Here is a 19,776-nt window from a genome sequence, read left to right as displayed (position 1 = left end):
GCGGGATGCATCCTCTCGCACGTGTTTTTGCTCGACTAGCCATGCGCATCCCAAAAAACCTGCGCATGCGCATCCCTAAAAATCTGCGCATGCGCATCCCACAAAACCTGCGCATGCGCATCCCACAAAACCTCGCACGTGTTTGTGCTCGACTAGACTGCGGGATGCATCCTCTCGCACGTGTTTTTGCTAGACTAGACTGCGGGATGCATCCTCTCGCACGTGTTTGTGCTCGACTAGCCTGCGGGATGCATCCTCTCGCACGTGTTTTTACTCGACTAGCCTGCGGGATGCATCCTCTCGCACGTGTTTTTGCTAGACTAGCCTGCGGGATGCATCCTCTCGCACGTGTTTTTGCTAGACTAGCCTGCGGGATGCATCCTCTCGCACGTGTTTTTGCTCGACTAGCCTGCGGGATGCATCCTCTCGCACGTGTTTTTACTCGACTAGCCTGCGGAATGCATCCTCTCGCACGTGTATTTGCTCGGCTAGCCTGCGGGATGCATCCTCTCGCACGTGTTTTTGCTCGACTAGCCATGCGCATCCCAAAAAACCTGCGCATGCGCATCCCAAAAAACCTGCGCATGCGCATCCCACAAAACCTGCGCATGCGCATCCCACAAAACCTCGCACGTGTTTTTACTCGACTAGGCTGCGGGATGCATCGTCTCGCACGTGTTTTTACTCGACTAGCCTGCGGGATGCATCCCCTCGCACGTGTTTTTACTCGACTAGCCTGCGGGATGCATCCTCTCGCACGTGTTTTTACTCGACTAGGCTGCGGGATGCATCGTCTCGCACGTGTTTTTACTCGACTAGCCTGCGGGACGCATCCTCTCGCACGTGTTTTTGCTCGACTAGCCATGCGCATCCCAAAAAATCTGCGCATGCGCATCCCACAAAACCTGCGCATGCGCATCCCACAAAACCTCGCACGTGTTTGTGCTCGACTAGCCTGCGGGATGCATCCTTTCGCACGTGTTTTTACTCGGCTAGCCTGCGGGATGCATACTCTCGCACGTGTTATTGCTCGACTAGCCTGCGGGATGCATCCTCTCGCACGTGTTTTTGCTCGACTAGCCATGCGCATCCCAAAAAACCTGCGCATGCGCATCCCACAAAACCTCGCACGTGTTTGTGCTCGACTAGACTGCGGGATGCATCCTTTCGCACGTGTTTTTACTCGACAAGCCTGCGGGATGCATCCTCTCGCACGTGTTTTTGCTCGACTAGCCTGCGGGATGCATCCTCTCGCACGTGTTTGTGCTCGACTAGCCTGCGGGATGCATCCTCTCGCACGTGTTTTTACTCGACTAGCCTGCGGGATGCATCCTCTCGCACGTGTTTTTGCTAGACTAGCCTGCGGGATGCATCCTTTCGCACGTGTTTTTACTCGACTAGCCTGCGGGATGCATCCCCTCGCACGTGTTTTTGCTCGACTAGCCTGCGGGATGCATCCTCTCGCACGTGTTTGTGCTCGACTAGCCTGCGGGATGCATCCTCTCGCACGTGTTTTTACTCGACTAGCCTGCGGGATGCATCCTCTCGCACGTGTTTTTGCTCGACTAGCCATGCGCATCCCACAAAACCTGCGCATGCGCATCCCACAAAACCTCGCACGTGTTTGTGCTCGACTAGCCTGCGGGATGCATCCTTTCGCACGTGTTTTTACTCGGCTAGCCTGCGGGATGCATCCTCTCGCACGTGTTTTTGCTCGACTAGCCTGCGGGATGCATCCTCTCGCACGTGTTTTTGCTCGACTAGCCATGCGCATCCCAAAAAACCTGCGCATGCGCATCGCAAAAAATCTGCGCATGCGCATCCCACAAAACCTGCGCATGCGCATCCCACAAAACCTCGCACGTGTTTGTGCTCGACTAGACTGCGGGATGCATCCTTTCGTACGTGTTTTTACTCGACTAGCCTGCGGGATGCATCCTCTCGCACGTGTTTTTGCTCGACTAGACTGCGGGATGCATCCTCTCGCACGTGTTTGTGCTCGACTAGCCTGCGGGATGCATCCTCTCGCACGTGTTTTTACTCGACTAGCCTGCGGGATGCATCCTCTCGCACGTGTTTTTGCTAGACTAGCCTGCGGGATGCATCCTCTCGCACGTGTTTTTACTCGACTACCCTGCGGGATGCATCCTCTCGCACGTGTTTTTGCTCGACTAGCCATGCGCATCCCAAAAAACCTGCGCATGCGCATCCCTAAAAATCTGCGCATGCGCATCCCACAAAACCTGCGCATGCGCATCCCACAAAACCTCGCACGTGTTTGTGCTCGACTAGACTGCGGGATGCATCCTTTCGCACGTGTTTTTACTCGACTAGCCTGCGGGATGCATCCTCTCGCACGTGTTTGTGCTCGACTAGCCTGCGGGATGCATCCTCTCGCACGTGTTTTTACTCGACTAGCCTGCGGGATGCATCCTCTCGCACGTGTTTTTGCTAGACTAGCCTGCGGGATGCATCCTCTCGCACGTGTTTTTGCTAGACTAGCCTGCGGGATGCATCCTCTCGCACGTGTTTGTGCTCGACTAGCCTGCGGGATGCATCCTTTCGCACGTGTTTTTACTCGACTAGCCTGCGGGATGCATCCTCTCGCACGTGTTTTTGCTCGACTAGCCTGCGGGATGCATCCTCTCGCACGTGTTTGTGCTCGACTAGCCTGCGGGATGCATCCTCTCGCACGTGTTTTTGCTAGACTAGCCTGCGGGATGCATCCTCTCGCACTTGTTTTTGCTAGACCAGCCTGCGGGATGCATCCTCTCGCACGTGTTTTTGCTCGACTAGCCTGCGGGATGCATCCTCTCGCACGTGTTTTTACTCGACTAGCCTGCGGGATGCATCCTCTCGCACGTGTTTTTGCTCGGCTAGCCTGCGGGATGCATCCTCTCGCACGTGTTTTTGCTCGACTAGCCATGCGCATCCCACAAAACCTGCGCATGCGCATCCCAAAAAACCTGCGCATGCGCATCCCACAAAACCTGCGCATGCGCATCCCACAAAACCTCGCACGTGTTTCTACTCGACTAGCCTGCGGGATGCGTCCTCTCGCACCTGTTTTTGCTCGACTAGCCATGCGCATCCCAAAAAACCTGCGCATGCGCATCCCAAAAAACCTGCGCATGCGCATCCCACAAAACCTGCGCATGCGCATCCCACAAAACCTCGCACGTGTTTTTACTCGACTAGGCTGCGGGATGCATCGTCTCGCACGTGTTTTTACTCGACTAGCCTGCGGGATGCATCCCCTCGCACGTGTTTTGTCTCGACTAGCCTGCGGGATGCATCCTCTCGCACGTGTTTTTACTCGACTAGGCTGCGGGATGCTTCGTCTCGCACGTGTTTTTACTCGACTAGCCTGCGGGACGCATCCTCTCGCACGTGTTTTTGCTCGACTAGCCATGCGCATCCCAAAAAACCTGCGCATACGCATCCCACAAAACCTGCGCATGCGCATCCCACAAAACCTCGCACGTGTTTGTGCTCGACTAGCCTGCGGGATGCATCCTTTCGCACGTGTTTTTACTCGACTAGCCTGCGGGATGCATCCTCTCGCACGTGTTTTTGCTCGACTATCCTGCGGGATGCATCCTCTCGCACGTGTTTTTGCTCGACTAGCCATGCGCATGCCAAAAAACCTGCGCATGCGCATCCCAAAAAATCTGCGCATGCGCATCCCACAAAACCTGCGCATGCGCATCCCACAAAACCTCGCACGTGTTTGTGCTCGACTAGCCTGCGGGATGCATCCTCTCGCACGTGTTTTTGCTAGACTAGCCTGCGGGATGCATCCTTTCGCACGTGTTTTTACTCGACTAGCCTGCGGGATGCATCCTCTCGCACGTGTTTTTGCTCGACTAGCCTGCGGGATGCATCCTCTCGCACGTGTTTTTACTCGACTAGCCTGCGGGATGCATCCTCTCGCACGTGTTTTTGCTCGACTAGCCTGCGGGATGCATCCTCTCGCACGTGTTTTTGCTCGACTAGCCATGCGCATCCCAAAAAATCTGCGCATGCGCATCCCACAAAACCTGCGCATGCGCATCCCACAAAACCTCGCACGTGTTTCTGCTCGACTAGCCTGCGGGATGCATCCTTTCGCACGTGTTTTTACTCGGCTAGCCTGCGGGATGCATACTCTCGCACGTGTTTTTGCTCGACTAGCCTGCGGGATGCATCCTCTCGCACGTGTTTTTGCTCGACTAGCCATGCGCATCCCAAAAAACCTGCGCATGCGCATCCCAAAAAATCTGCGCATGCGCATCCCACAAAACCTGTTCATGCGCATCCCACAAAACCTCGCACGTGTTTGTGCTCGACTAGACTGCGGGATGCATCCTTTCGCACGTGTTTTTACTCGACTAGCCTGCGGGATGCATCCTCTCGCACGTGTTTTTGCTCGACTAGCCTGCGGGATGCATCCTCTCGCACGTGTTTGTGCTCGACTAGCCTGCGGGATGCATCCTCTCGCACGTGTTTTTACTCGACTAGCCTGCGGGATGCATCCTCTCGCACGTGTTTTTGCTCGACTAGCCATGCGCATCCCACAAAACCTCCGCATGCGCATCCCACAAAACCTGCGCATGCGCATCCCACAAAACCTCGCACGTGTTTGTGCTCGACTAGACTGCGGGATGCATCCTTTCGCACGTGTTTTTACTCGACTAGCCTGCGGGATGCATCCTCTCGCACGTGTTTGTGCTCGACTAGCCTGCGGGATGCATCCTCTCGCACGTGTTTTTACTCGACTAGCCTGCGAGATGCATCCTCTCGCACGTGTTTTTGCTAGACTAGCCTGCGGGATGCATCCTCTCGCACGTGTTTTTGCTAGACTAGCCTGCGGGATGCATCCTCTCGCACGTGTTTGTGCTCGACTAGCCTGCGGGATGCATCCTTTCGCACGTGTTTTTACTCGACTAGCCTGCGGGATGCATCCTCTCGCACGTGTTTTTGCTCGACTAGCCTGCGGGATGCATCCTCTCGCACGTGTTTTTACTCGACTAGCCCGCGGGATGCATCCTCTCGCACGTGTTTTTGCTAGACTAGCCTGCGGGATGCATCCTCTCGCACTTGTTTTTGCTAGACCAGCCTGCGGGATGCATCCTCTCGCACGTGTTTTTGCTCGACTAGCCTGCGGGATGCATCCTCTCGCACGTGTTTTTACTCGACTAGCCTGCGGGATGCATCCTCTCGCACGTGTTTTTGCTCGGCTAGCCTGCGGGATGCATCCTCTCGCACGTGTTTTTGCTCGACTAGCCATGCGCATCCCACAAAACCTGCGCATGCGCATCCCAAAAAACCTGCGCATGCGCATCCCACAAAACCTGCGCATGCGCATCCCACAAAACCTCGCACGTGTTTCTACTCGACTAGCCTGCGGGATGCGTCCTCTCGCACGTGTTTTTACTCGACTAGCCTGCGGGATGCATCGTCTCGCACGTGTTTTTACTCGACTAGCCTGCGGGATGCATCCTCTCGCACCTGTTTTTGCTCGACTAGCCATGCGCATCCCAAAAAACCTGCGCATGCGCATCCCAAAAAATCTGCGCATGCGCATCCCACAAAACCTGCGCATGCGCATCCCACAAAACCTCGCACGTGTTTGTGCTCGACTAGCCTGCGGGATGCATCCTTTCGCACGTGTTTTTACTCGGCTAGCCTGCGGGATGCATCATCTCGCACGTGTTTTTGCTCGACTAGCCTGCGGGATGCATCCTCTCGCACGTGTTTTTGCTCGACTAGCCATGCGCATCCCAAAAAACCTGCGCATGCGCATCCCAAAAAATCTGCGCATGCGCATCCCACAAAACCTGCGCATGCGCATCCCACAAAACCTCGCAAGTGTTTGTGCTCGACTAGACTGCGGGATGCATCCTTTCGCACGTGTTTTTACTCGACTAGCCTGCGGGATGCATCCTCTCGCACGTGTTTTTGCTCGACTAGCCTGCGGGATGCATCCTCTCGCACGTGTTTGTGCTCGACTAGCCTGCGGGATGCATCCTCTCGCACGTGTTTTTACTCGACTAGCCTGCGGGATGCATCCTCTCGCACGTGTTTTTGCTAGACTAGACTGCGGGATGCATCCTCTCGCACGTGTTTTTGCTAGACTAGCCTGCGGGATGCATCCTCTCGCACGTGTTTTTGCTCGACTAGCCTGCGGGATGCATCCTCTCGCACGTGTTTTTACTCGACTAGCCTGCGGGATGCATCCTCTCGCACGTGTTTTTGCTCGACTAGCCTGCGGGATGCATCCTCTCGCACGTGTTTTTGCTCGACTAGCCTGCGGGATGCATCCTCTCGCACGTGTTTTTACTCGACTACCCTGCGGGATGCATCCTCTCGCACGTGTTTTTGCTCGGCTAGCCTGCGGGATGCATCCTCTCGCACGTGTTTTTGCTCGACTAGCCATGCGCATCCCACAAAACCTGCGCATGCGCATCCCAAAAAACCTGCGCATGCGCATCCCACAAAACCTGCGCATGCGCATCCCACAAAACCTCGCACGTGTTTCTACTCGACTAGCCTGCGGGATGCGTCCTCTCGCACGTGTTTTTACTCGACTAGCCTGCGGGATGCATCGTCTCGCACGTGTTTTTACTCGACTAGCCTGCGGGATGCATCCTCTCGCACCTGTTTTTGCTCGACTAGCCATGCGCATCCCAAAAAACCTGCGCATGCGCATCCCAAAAAATCTGCGCATGCGCATCCCACAAAACCTGCGCATGCGCATCCCACAAAACCTCGCACGTGTTTGTGCTCGACTAGCCTGCGGGATGCATCCTTTCGCACGTGTTTTTACTCGGCTAACCTGCGGGATGCATCCTCTCGCACGTGTTTTTGCTCGACTAGCCTGCGGGATGCATCCTCTCGCACGTGTTTTTGCTCGACTAGCCATGCGCATCCCAAAAAACCTGCGCATGCGCATCCCAAAAAATCTGCGCATGCGCATCCCACAAAACCTGCGCATGCGCATCCCACGAAACCTCGCACGTGTTTGTGCTCGACTAGACTGCGGGATGCATCCTTTCGCACGTGTTTTTACTCGACTAGCCTGCGGGATGCATCCTCTCGCACGTGTTTTTGCTCGACTAGCCTGCGGGATGCATCCTCTCGCACGTGTTTGTGCTCGACTAGCCTGCGGGATGCATCCTCTCGCACGTGTTTTTACTCGACTAGCCTGCGGGATGCATCCTCTCGCACGTGTTTTTGCTAGACTAGACTGCGGGATGCATCCTCTCGCACGTGTTTTTGCTAGACTAGCCTGCGGGATGCATCCTCTCGCACGTGTTTTTGCTCGACTAGCCTGCGGGATGCATCCTCTCGCACGTGTTTTTACTCGACTAGCCTGCGGGATGCATCCTCTCGCACGTGTTTTTACTCGACTACCCTGCGGGATGCATCCTCTCGCACGTGTTTTTGCTCGACTAGCCATGCGCATCCCACAAAACCTGCGCATGCGCATCCCAAAAAACCTGCGCATGCGCATCCCACAAAACCTGCGCATGCGCATCCCACAAAACCTCGCACGTGTTTCTACTCTACTAGCCTGCGGGATGCATCCTCTCGCACGTGTTTTTGCTCGACTAGCCTGCGGGATGCATCCTCTCGCACGTGTTTGTGCTCGACTAGCCTGCGGGATGCATCCTCTCGCACGTGTTTTTACTCGACTAGCCTGCGGGATGCATCCTCTCGCACGTGTTTTTGCTAGACTAGACTGCGGGATGCATCCTCTCGCACGTGTTTTTGCTCGACTAGCCATGCGCATCCCAAAAAACCTGCGCATGCGCAACCCAAAAAATCTGCGCATGCGCATCCCACAAAACCTGCGCATGCGCATCCCACAAAACCTCGTACGTGTTTGTGCTCGACTAGCCTGCGGGATGCATCCTTTCGCACGTGTTTTTACTCGACTAGCCTGCGGGATGCATCCTCTCGCGCGTGTTTTTGCTCGACTAGCCTGCGGGATGCATCCTCTCGCACGTATTTTTGCTCGACTAGCCATGCGCATGCCAAAAAACCTGCGCATGCGCATCCCAAAAAATCTGCGCATGCGCATCCCACAAAACCTGCGCATGCGCATCCCACAAAACCTCGCACGTGTTTGTGCTCGACTAGCCTGCGGGATGCATCCTTTCGCACGTGTTTTTACTCGACTAGCCTGCGGGATGCATCCTCTCGCACGTGTTTTTGCTAGACCAGCCTGCGGGATGTATCATCTCGCACGTGTTTTTGCTCGACTAGCCTGCGGGATGCATCCTCTCGCACGTGTTTTTACTCGACTAGCCTGCGGGATGCATCCTCTCGCACGTGTTTTTACTCGACTACCCTGCGGGATGCATCCTCTCGCACGTGTTTTTGCTCGACTAGCCATGCGCATCCCACAAAACCTGCGCATGCGCATCCCAAAAAACCTGCGCATGCGCATCCCACAAAACCTGCTCATGCGCATCCCACAAAACCTCGCACGTGTTTCTACTCGACTAGCCTGCGGGATGCGTCCTCTCGCACGTGTTTTTACTCGACTAGCCTGCGGGATGCATCCTCTCGCACGTGTTTTTACTCGACTACCCTGCGGGATGCATCCTCTCGCACGTGTTTTTGCTCGACTAGCCATGCGCATCCCACAAAACCTGCGCATGCGCATCCCAAAAAACCTGCGCATGCGCATCCCACAAAACCTGCTCATGCGCATCCCACAAAACCTCGCACGTGTTTCTACTCGACTAGCCTGCGGGATGCGTCCTCTCGCACGTGTTTTTACTCGACTAGCCTGCGGGATGCGTCCTCTCGCACGTGTTTTTACTCGACTAGCCTGCGGGATGCATCGTCTCGCACGTGTTTTTACTCGACTATCCTGCGGGATGCATCCTCTCGCACCTGTTTTTGCTCGACTAGCCATGCGCATCCCAAAAAACCTGCGCATGCGCATCCCAAAAAATCTGCGCATGCGCATCCCACAAAACCTGCGCATGCGCATCCCACAAAACCTCGCACGTGTTTGTGCTCGACTAGCCTGCGGGATGCATCCTTTCGCACGTGTTTTTACTCGGCTAGCCTGCGGGATGCATCCTCTCGCACGTGTTTTTGCTCGACTAGCCTGCGGGATGCATCCTCTCGCACGTGTTTTTGCTCGACTAGCCATGCGCATCCCAAAAAACCTGCGCATGCGCATCCCAAAAAATCTGCGCATGCGCATCCCACAAAACCTGCGCATGCGCATCCCACAAAACCTCGCACGTGTTTGTGCTCGACTAGACTGCGGGATGCATCCTTTCGCACGTGTTTTTACTCGACTAGCCTGCGGGATGCATCCTCTCGCACGTGTTTTTGCTCGACTAGCCTGCGGGATGCATCCTCTCGCACGTGTTTGTGCTCGACTAGCCTGCGGGATGCATCCTCTCGCACGTGTTTTTACTCGACTAGCCTGCGGGATGCATCCTCTCGCACGTGTTTTTGCTAGACTAGCCTGCGGGATGCATCCTCTCGCACGTGTTTTTGCTAGACTAGCCTGCGGGATGCATCCTCTCGCACGTGTTTTTGCTCGACTAGCCTGCGGGATGCATCCTCTCGCACGTGTTTTTACTCGACTAGCCTGCGGGATGCATCCTCTCGCACGTGTTTTTACTCGACTACCCTGCGGGATGCATCCTCTCGCACGTGTTTTTGCTCGACTAGCCATGCGCATCCCACAAAACCTGCGCATGCGCATCCCAAAAAACCTGCGCATGCGCATCCCACAAAACCTGCGCATGCGCATCCCACAAAACCTCGCACGTGTTTCTACTCTACTAGCCTGCGGGATGCATCCTCTCGCACGTGTTTTTACTCGACTAGCCTGCGGGATGCATCGTCTCGCACGTGTTTTTACTCGACTAGCCTGCGGGATTCATCCTCTCGCACGTGTTTTTGCTCGACTAGCCATGCGCATCCCAAAAAACCTGCGCATGCGCATCCCAAAAAATCTGCGCATGCGCATCCCACAAAACCTGCGCATGCGCATCCCACAAAACCTCGCACGTGTTTGTGCTCGACTAGCCTGCGGGATGCATCCTTTCGCACGTGTTTTTACTCGACTAGCCTGCGGGATGCATCCTCTCGCACGTGTTTTTGCTCGACTAGCCTGCGGGATGCATCCTCTCGCACGTGTTTTTGCTAGACTAGCCTGCGGGATGCATCCTCTCGCACGTGTTTTTGCTCGACTAGCCTGCGGGATGCATCCTCTCGCACGTGTTTTTACTCGACTAGCCTGCGGGATGCATCCTCTCGCACGTGTTTTTACTCGACTACCCTGCGGGATGCATCCTCTCGCACGTGTTTTTGCTCGACTAGCCATGCGCATCCCACAAAACCTGCGCATGCGCATCCCAAAAAACCTGCGCATGCGCATCCCACAAAACCTGCGCATGCGCATCCCACAAAACCTCGCACGTGTTTCTACTCTACTAGCCTGCGGGATGCATCCTCTCGCACGTGTTTTTACTCGACTAGCCTGCGGGATGCATCGTCTCGCACGTGTTTTTACTCGACTAGCCTGCGGGATTCATCCTCTCGCACGTGTTTTTGCTCGACTAGCCATGCGCATCCCAAAAAACCTGCGCATGCGCATCCCAAAAAATCTGCGCATGCGCATCCCACAAAACCTGCGCATGCGCATCCCACAAAACCTCGCACGTGTTTGTGCTCGACTAGCCTGCGGGATGCATCCTTTCGCACGTGTTTTTACTCGACTAGCCTGCGGGATGCATCCTCTCGCACGTGTTTTTGCTCGACTAGCCTGCGGGATGCATCCTCTCGCACGTGTTTTTGCTCGACTAGCCATGCGCATCCCAAAAAACCTGCGCATGCGCATCCCAAAAAATCTGCGCATGCGCATCCCACAAAACCTGTGCATGCGCATCCCACAAAACCTCGCACGTGTTTGTGCTCGACTAGCCTGCGGGATGCATCCTCTCGCACGTGTTTTTACTCGACTACCCTGCGGGATGCATCCTCTCGCACGTGTTTTTGCTCGACTAGCCATGCGCATCCCAAAAAACCTGCGCATGCGCATCCCACAAAACCTGCGTATGCGCATCCCACAAAACCTCGCACGTGTTTTTACTCGACTAGCCTGCGGGATGCATCGTCTCGCACGTGTTTTTACTCGACTAGCCTGCGGGATGCATCCTCTCGCACGTGTTTTTGCTCGACTAGCCATGCGCAACCCAAAAAATCTGCGCATGCGCATCCCACAAAACCTGCGCATGCGCATCCCACAAAACCTCGCACGTGTTTGTGCTCGACTAGCCTGCGGGATGCATCCTTTCGCACGTGTTTTTACTCGACTAGCCTGCGGGATGCATCCTCTCGCACGTGTTTTTGCTCGACTAGCCTGCGGGACGCATCCTCTCGCACGTGTTTTTGCTCGACTAGCCATGCGCATCCCAAAAAACCTGCGCATGCGCATCCCAAAAAATCTGCGCATGCGCATCCCACAAAACCTGCGCATGCGCATCCCACAAAACCTCGCACGTGTTTGTGCTCGACTAGCCTGCGGGATGCATCCTTTCGCACGTGTTTTTACTCGACTAGCCTGCGGGATGCATCCTCTCGCACGTGTTTTTACTCGACTAGCCCGCGGGATGCATCCTCTCGCACGTGTTTTTGCTAGACTAGCCTGCGGGATGCATCCTCTCGCACGTGTTTTTGCTAGACCAGCCTGCGGGATGTATCATCTCGCACGTGTTTTTGCTCGACTAGCCTGCGGGATGCATCCTCTCGCACGTGTTTTTACTCGACTAGCCTGCGGGATGCATCCTCTCGCACGTGTTTTTACTCGACTACCCTGCGGGATGCATCCTCTCGCACGTGTTTTTGCTCGACTAGCCATGCGCATCCCACAAAACCTGCGCATGCGCATCCCAAAAAACCTGCGCATGCGCATCCCACAAAACCTGCTCATGCGCATCCCACAAAACCTCGCACGTGTTTCTACTCGACTAGCCTGCGGGATGCGTCCTCTCGCACGTGTTTTTACTCGACTAGCCTGCGGGATGCATCGTCTCGCACGTGTTTTTACTCGACTAGCCTGCGGGATGCATCCTCTCGCACGTGTTTTTGCTCGACTAGCCATGCGCATCCCAAAAAACCTGCGCATGCGCATCCCAAAAAATCTGCGCATGCGCATCCCACAAAACCTGCGCATGCGCATCCCACAAAACCTCGCACGTGTTTGTGCTCGACTAGCCTGCGGGATGCATCCTTTCGCACGTGTTTTTACTCGGCTAGCCTGCGGGATGCATACTCTCGCACGTGTTTTTGCTCGACTAGCCTGCGGGATGCATCCTCTCGCACGTGTTTTTGCTCGACTAGCCATGCGCATCCCAAAAAATCTGCGCATGCGCATCCCACAAAACCTGCGCATGCGCATCCCACAAAACCTCGCACGTGTTTGTGCTCGACTAGACTGCGGGATGCATCCTTTCGCACGTGTTTTTACTCGACTAGCCTGCGGGATGCATCCTCTCGCACGTGTTTTTGCTCGACTAGCCTGCGGGATGCATCCTCTCGCACGTGTTTGTGCTCGACTAGCCTGCGGGATGCATCCTCTCGCACGTGTTTTTACTCGACTAGCCTGCGGGATGCATCCTCTCGCACGTGTTTTTGCTAGACTAGCCTGCGGGATGCATCCTTTCGCACGTGTTTTTACTCGACTAGCCTGCGGGATGCACCCTCTCGCACGTGTTTTTGCTCGACTAGCCTGCGGGATGCATCCTCTCGCACGTGTTTGTGCTCGACTAGCCTGCGGGATGCATCCTCTCGCACGTGTTTTTACTCGACTAGCCTGCGGGATGCATCCTCTCGCACGTGTTTTTGCTCGACTAGCCATGCGCATCCCACAAAACCTGCGCATGCGCATCCCACAAAACCTGCGCATGCGCATCCCACAAAACCTCGCACGTGTTTGTGCTCGACTAGCCTGCGGGATGCATCCTTTCGCACGTGTTTTTGCTCGACTAGCCTGCGGGATGCATCCTCTCGCACGTGTTTGTGCTCGACTAGCCTGCGGGATGCATCCTCTCGCACGTGTTTTTACTCGACTAGCCTGCGGGATGCATCCTCTCGCACGTGTTTTTGCTAGACTAGCCTGCGGGATGCATCCTCTCGCACGTGTTTTTGCTCGACTAGCCTGCGGGATGCATCCTCTCGCACGTGTTTTTACTCGACTAGCCTGCGGGATGCATCCTCTCGCACGTGTTTTTGCTCGGCTAGCCTGCGGGATGCATCCCCTCGCACGTGTTTTTACTCGACTAGCCTGCGGGATGCATCCTCTCGCACGTGTTTTTACTCGACTAGCCATGCGCATCCCAAAAAACCTGCGCATGCGCATCCCAAAAAATCTGCGCATGCGCATCCCACAAAACCTGCGCATGCGCATCCCACAAAACCTCGCACGTGTTTGTGCTCGACTAGCCTGCGGGATGCATCCTTTCGCACGTGTTTTTACTCGGCTAGCCTGCGGGATGCATCCTCTCGCACGTGTTTTTACTCGACTAGCCTGCGGGATGCATCGTCTCGCACGTGTTTTTACTCGACTAGCCTGCGGGATGCATCCTCTCGCACGTGTTTTTCCTCGACTAGCCATGCGCATCCCAAAAAACCTGCGCATGAGCATCCCAAAAAATCTGCGCATGCGCATCCCACAAAACCTGCGCATGCGCATCCCACAAAACCTCGCACGTGTTTGTGCTCGACTAGCCTGCGGGATGCATCCTTTCGCACGTGTTTTTACTCGACTAGCCTGCGGGATGCATCCTCTCGCACGTGTTTTTGCTCGACTAGCCTGCGGGATGCATCCTCTCGCACGTGTTTTTGCTCGACTAGCCATGCGCATGCCAAAAAACCTGCGCATGCGCATCCCAAAAAATCTGCGGATGCGCATCCCACAAAACCTGCGCATGCGCATCCCACAAAACCTCGCACGTGTTTGTGCTCGACTAGCCTGCGGGATGCATCCTCTCGCACGTGTTTTTGCTCGACTAGCCTGCGGGATGCATCCTCTCGCACGTGTTTGTGCTCGACTAGCCTGCGGGATGCATCCTCTCGCACGTGTTTTTGCTAGACTAGCCTGCGGGATGCATCCTCTCGCACGTGTTTTTGCTAGACCAGCCTGCGGGATGCATCATCTCGCACGTGTTTTTGCTCGACTAGCCTGCGGGATGCATCCTCTCGCACGTGTTTTTACTCGACTAGCCTGCGGGATGCATCCTCTCGCACGTGTTTTTGCTCGACTAGCCATGCGCATCCCACAAAACCTGCGCATGCGCATCCCAAAAAACCTGCGCATGCGCATCCCACAAAACCTCGCACGTGTTTCTACTCGACTAGCCTGCGGGATGCGTCCTCTCGCACGTGTTTTTACTCGACTAGCCTGCGGGATGCATCGTCTCGCACGTGTTTTTACTCGACTAGCCTGCGGGATGCATCCTCTCGCACGTGTTTTTGCTCGACTAGCCATGCGCATCCCAAAAAACCTGCGCATGCGCATCCCAAAAAATCTGCGCATGCGCATCCCACAAAACCTGCGCATGCGCATCCCACAAAACCTCGCACGTGTTTGTGCTCGACTAGCCTGCGGGATGCATCCTTTCGCACGTGTTTTTACTCGGCTAGCCTGCGGGATGCATACTCTCGCACGTGTTTTTGCTCGACTAGCCTGCGGGATGCATCCTCTCGCACGTGTTTTTGCTCGACTAGCCATGCGCATCCCAAAAAACCTGCGCATGCGCATCCCAAAAAATCTGCGCATGCGCATCCCACAAAACCTGCGCATGCGCATCCCACAAAACCTCGCACGTGTTTGTGCTCGACTAGACTGCGGGATGCATCCTTTCGCACGTGTTTTTTACTCGACTAGCCTGCGGGATGCATCCTCTCGCACGTGTTTTTGCTCGACTAGCCTGCGGGATGCATCCTCTCGCACGTGTTTGTGCTCGACTAGCCTGCGGGATGCATCCTCTCGCACGTGTTTTTACTCGACTAGCCTGCGGGATGCATCCTCTCGCACGTGTTTTTGCTAGACTAGCCTGCGGGATGCATCCTCTCGCACGTGTTTTTACTCGACTAGCCTGCGGGATGCATCCTCTCGCACGTGTTTTTACTCGACTACCCTGCGGGATGCATCCTCTCGCACGTGTTTTTGCTCGACTAGCCATGCGCATCCCACAAAACCTGCGCATGCGCATCCCAAAAAACCTGCGCATGCGCATCCCACAAAACCTGCTCATGCGCATCCCACAAAACCTCGCACGTGTTTCTACTCGACTAGCCTGCGGGATGCGTCCTCTCGCACGTGTTTTTACTCGACTAGCCTGCGGGATGCATCGTCTCGCACGTGTTTTTACTCGACTAGCCTGCGGGATGCATCCTCTCGCACGTGTTTTTGCTCGACTAGCCATGCGCATCCCAAAAAACCTGCGCATGCGCATCCCAAAAAATCTGCGCATGCGCATCCCACAAAACCTGCGCATGCGCATCCCACAAAACCTCGCACGTGTTTGTGCTCGACTAGCCTGCGGGATGCATCCTTTCGCACGTGTTTTTACTCGGCTAGCCTGCGGGATGCATACTCTCGCACGTGTTTTTGCTCGACTAGCCTGCGGGATGCATCCTCTCGCACGTGTTTTTGCTCGACTAGCCATGCGCATCCCAAAAAATCTGCGCATGCGCATCCCACAAAACCTGCGCATGCGCATCCCACAAAACCTCGCACGTGTTTGTGCTCGACTAGACTGCGGGATGCATCCTTTCGCACGTGTTTTTACTCGACTAGCCTGCGGGATGCATCCTCTCGCACGTGTTTTTGCTCGACTAGCCTGCGGGATGCATCCTCTCGCACGTGTTTGTGCTCGACTAGCCTGCGGATGCATCCTCTCGCACGTGTTTTTACTCGACTAGCCTGCGGGATGCATCCTCTCGCACGTGTTTTTGCTAGACTAGCCTGCGGGATGCATCCTTTCGCACGTGTTTTTACTCGACTAGCCTGCGGGATGCACCCTCTCGCACGTGTTTTTGCTCGACTAGCCTGCGGATGCATCCTCTCGCACGTGTTTGTGCTCGACTAGCCTGCGGGATGCATCCTCTCGCACGTGTTTTTACTCGACTAGCCTGCGGGATGCATCCTCTCGCACGTGTTTTTGCTCGACTAGCCATGCGCATCCCACAAAACCTGCGCATGCGCATCCCACAAAACCTGCGCATGCGCATCCCACAAAACCTCGCACGTGTTTGTGCTCGACTAGCCTGCGGGATGCATCCTTTCGCACGTGTTTTTGCTCGACTAGCCTGCGGGATGCATCCTCTCGCACGTGTTTGTGCTCGACTAGCCTGCGGGATGCATCCTCTCGCACGTGTTTTTACTCGACTAGCCTGCGGGATGCATCCTCTCGCACGTGTTTTTGCTAGACTAGCCTGCGGGATGCATCCTCTCGCACGTGTTTTTGCTCGACTAGCCTGCGGGATGCATCCTCTCGCACGTGTTTTTACTCGACTAGCCTGCGGGATGCATCCTCTCGCACGTGTTTTTGCTCGGCTAGCCTGCGGGATGCATCCCCTCGCACGTGTTTTTACTCGACTAGCCTGCGGGATGCATCCTCTCGCACGTGTTTTTACTCGACTAGCCATGCGCATCCCAAAAAACCTGCGCATGCGCATCCCAAAAAATCTGCGCATGCGCATCCCACAAAACCTGCGCATGCGCATCCCACAAAACCTCGCACGTGTTTGTGCTCGACTAGCCTGCGGGATGCATCCTTTCGCACGTGTTTTTACTCGGCTAGCCTGCGGGATGCATCCTCTCGCACGTGTTTTTACTCGACTAGCCTGCGGGATGCATCGTCTCGCACGTGTTTTTACTCGACTAGCCTGCGGGATGCATCCTCTCGCACGTGTTTTTCCTCGACTAGCCATGCGCATCCCAAAAAACCTGCGCATGAGCATCCCAAAAAATCTGCGCATGCGCATCCCACAAAACCTGCGCATGCGCATCCCACAAAACCTCGCACGTGTTTGTGCTCGACTAGCCTGCGGGATGCATCCTTTCGCACGTGTTTTTACTCGACTAGCCTGCGGGATGCATCCTCTCGCACGTGTTTTTGCTCGACTAGCCTGCGGGATGCATCCTCTCGCACGTGTTTTTGCTCGACTAGCCATGCGCATGCCAAAAAACCTGCGCATGCGCATCCCAAAAAATCTGCGGATGCGCATCCCACAAAACCTGCGCATGCGCATCCCACAAAACCTCGCACGTGTTTGTGCTCGACTAGCCTGCGGGATGCATCCTCTCGCACGTGTTTTTGCTCGACTAGCCTGCGGGATGCATCCTCTCGCACGTGTTTTGTGCTCGACTAGCCTGCGGGATGCATCCTCTCGCACGTGTTTTTGCTAGACTAGCCTGCGGGATGCATCCTCTCGCACGTGTTTTTGCTAGACCAGCCTGCGGGATGCATCATCTCGCACGTGTTTTTGCTCGACTAGCCTGCGGGATGCATCCTCTCGCACGTGTTTTTACTCGACTAGCCTGCGGGATGCATCCTCTCGCACGTGTTTTTGCTCGACTAGCCATGCGCATCCCACAAAACCTGCGCATGCGCATCCCAAAAAACCTGCGCATGCGCATCCCACAAAACCTCGCACGTGTTTCTACTCGACTAGCCTGCGGGATGCGTCCTCTCGCACGTGTTTTTTACTCGACTAGCCTGCGGGATGCATCGTCTCGCACGTGTTTTTACTCGACTAGCCTGCGGGATGCATCCTCTCGCACGTGTTTTTGCTCGACTAGCCATGCGCATCCCAAAAAACCTGCGCATGCGCATCCCAAAAAATCTGCGCATGCGCATCCCACAAAACCTGCGCATGCGCATCCCACAAAACCTCGCACGTGTTTGTGCTCGACTAGCCTGCGGGATGCATCCTTTCGCACGTGTTTTTACTCGGCTAGCCTGCGGGATGCATACTCTCGCACGTGTTTTTGCTCGACTAGCCTGCGGGATGCATCCTCTCGCACGTGTTTTTGCTCGACTAGCCATGCGCATCCCAAAAAACCTGCGCATGCGCATCCCAAAAAATCTGCGCATGCGCATCCCACAAAACCTGCGCATGCGCATCCCACAAAACCTCGCACGTGTTTGTGCTCGACTAGACTGCGGGATGCATCCTTTCGCACGTGTTTTTACTCGACTAGCCTGCGGGATGCATCCTCTCGCACGTGTTTTTGCTCGACTAGCCTGCGGGATGCATCCTCTCGCACGTGTTTGTGCTCGACTAGCCTGCGGGATGCATCCTCTCGCACGTGTTTTTACTCGACTAGCCTGCGGGATGCATCCTCTCGCACGTGTTTTTGCTAGACTAGCCTGCGGGATGCATCCTTTCGCACGTGTTTTTACTCGACTAGCCTGCGGGATGCATCCTCTCGCACGTGTTTTTGCTCGACTAGCCTGCGGGATGCATCCTCTCGCACGTGTTTGTGCTCGACTAGCCTGCGGGATGCATCCTCTCGCACGTGTTTTTACTCGACTAGCCTGCGGGATGCATCCTCTCGCACGTGTTTTTGCTCGACTAGCCATGCGCATCCCACAAAACCTGCGCATGCGCATCCCACAAAACCTCGTACGTGTTTGTGCTCGACTAGACTGCGGGATGCATCCTTTCGCACGTGTTTTTACTCGACTAGCCTGCGGGATGCATCCTCTCGCACGTGTTTTTGCTCGACTAGCCTGCGGGATGCATCCTCTCGCACGTGTTTTTGCTCGACTAGCCTGCGGGATGCATCCTCTCGCACGTGTTTGTGCTCGACTAGCCTGCGGGATGCATCCTCTCGCACGTGTTTTTACTCGACTACCCTGCGGGATGCATCCTCTCGCACGTGTTTTTGCTCGACTAGCCATGCGCATCCCAAAAAACCTGCGCATGCGCATCCCAAAAAACCTGCGCATGCGCATCCCAAAAAACCTGCGTATGCGCATCCCACAAAACCTCGCACGTGTTTTTACTCGACTAGCCTGCGGGATGCATCCTCTCGCACGTGTTTTTACTCGACTAACCTGCGGGATGCATCCTCTCGCACGTGTTTTTGCTCGACTAGCCATGCGCATCCCAAAAAACCTGCACATGCGCATCCCAAAAAACCTGCGCATGCGCATCCCACAAAACCTGCGCATGCGCATCCCACAAAACCTCGCACGTGTTTGTGCTCGACTAGCCTGTGGGATGCATCCTCTCGCACGTGTTTTTACTCGACTAGCCTGCGGGATGCATCCTCTCGCACGTGTTTTTGCTCGACTAGCCATGCGCATCCCAAAAAACCTGCACATGCGCATCCCAAAAAACCTGCGCATGCGCATCCCACAAAACCTCGCACGTGTTTTTACTCGACTAGCCTGCGGGATGCATCCTCTCGCACGTGTTTTTACTCGACTAGCCTGCGGGATGCATCCTCTCGCACATGTTTTTGCTCGACTAGCCTGCGGGATGCATCCTCTCGCACGTGTTTTTACTCGACTAGCCTGCGGGATGCATCCTCTCGCACGTGTTTTTGCTCGACTAGCCATGCGCATCCCAAAAAACCTGCGCATGCGCATCCCAAAAAACCTGCGCATGCGCATCCCAAAAAACCTGCGCATGCGCATCCCAAAAAACCTGCGTATGCGCATCCCACAAAACCTCGCACGTGTTTTTACTCGACTAGCCTGCGGGATGCATCCTCTCGCACGTGTTTTTACTCGACTAGCC

The sequence above is a fragment of the Lasioglossum baleicum genome, unplaced genomic scaffold (assembly GCF_051020765.1).
Source record: "Lasioglossum baleicum unplaced genomic scaffold, iyLasBale1 scaffold0101, whole genome shotgun sequence".
NCBI classification, from domain to species: Eukaryota; Metazoa; Arthropoda; class Insecta; order Hymenoptera; family Halictidae; genus Lasioglossum; species Lasioglossum baleicum.
The sequence above is the reverse complement of the archived record's forward strand: the minus strand, read 5'-3'. Positions refer to the sequence as shown.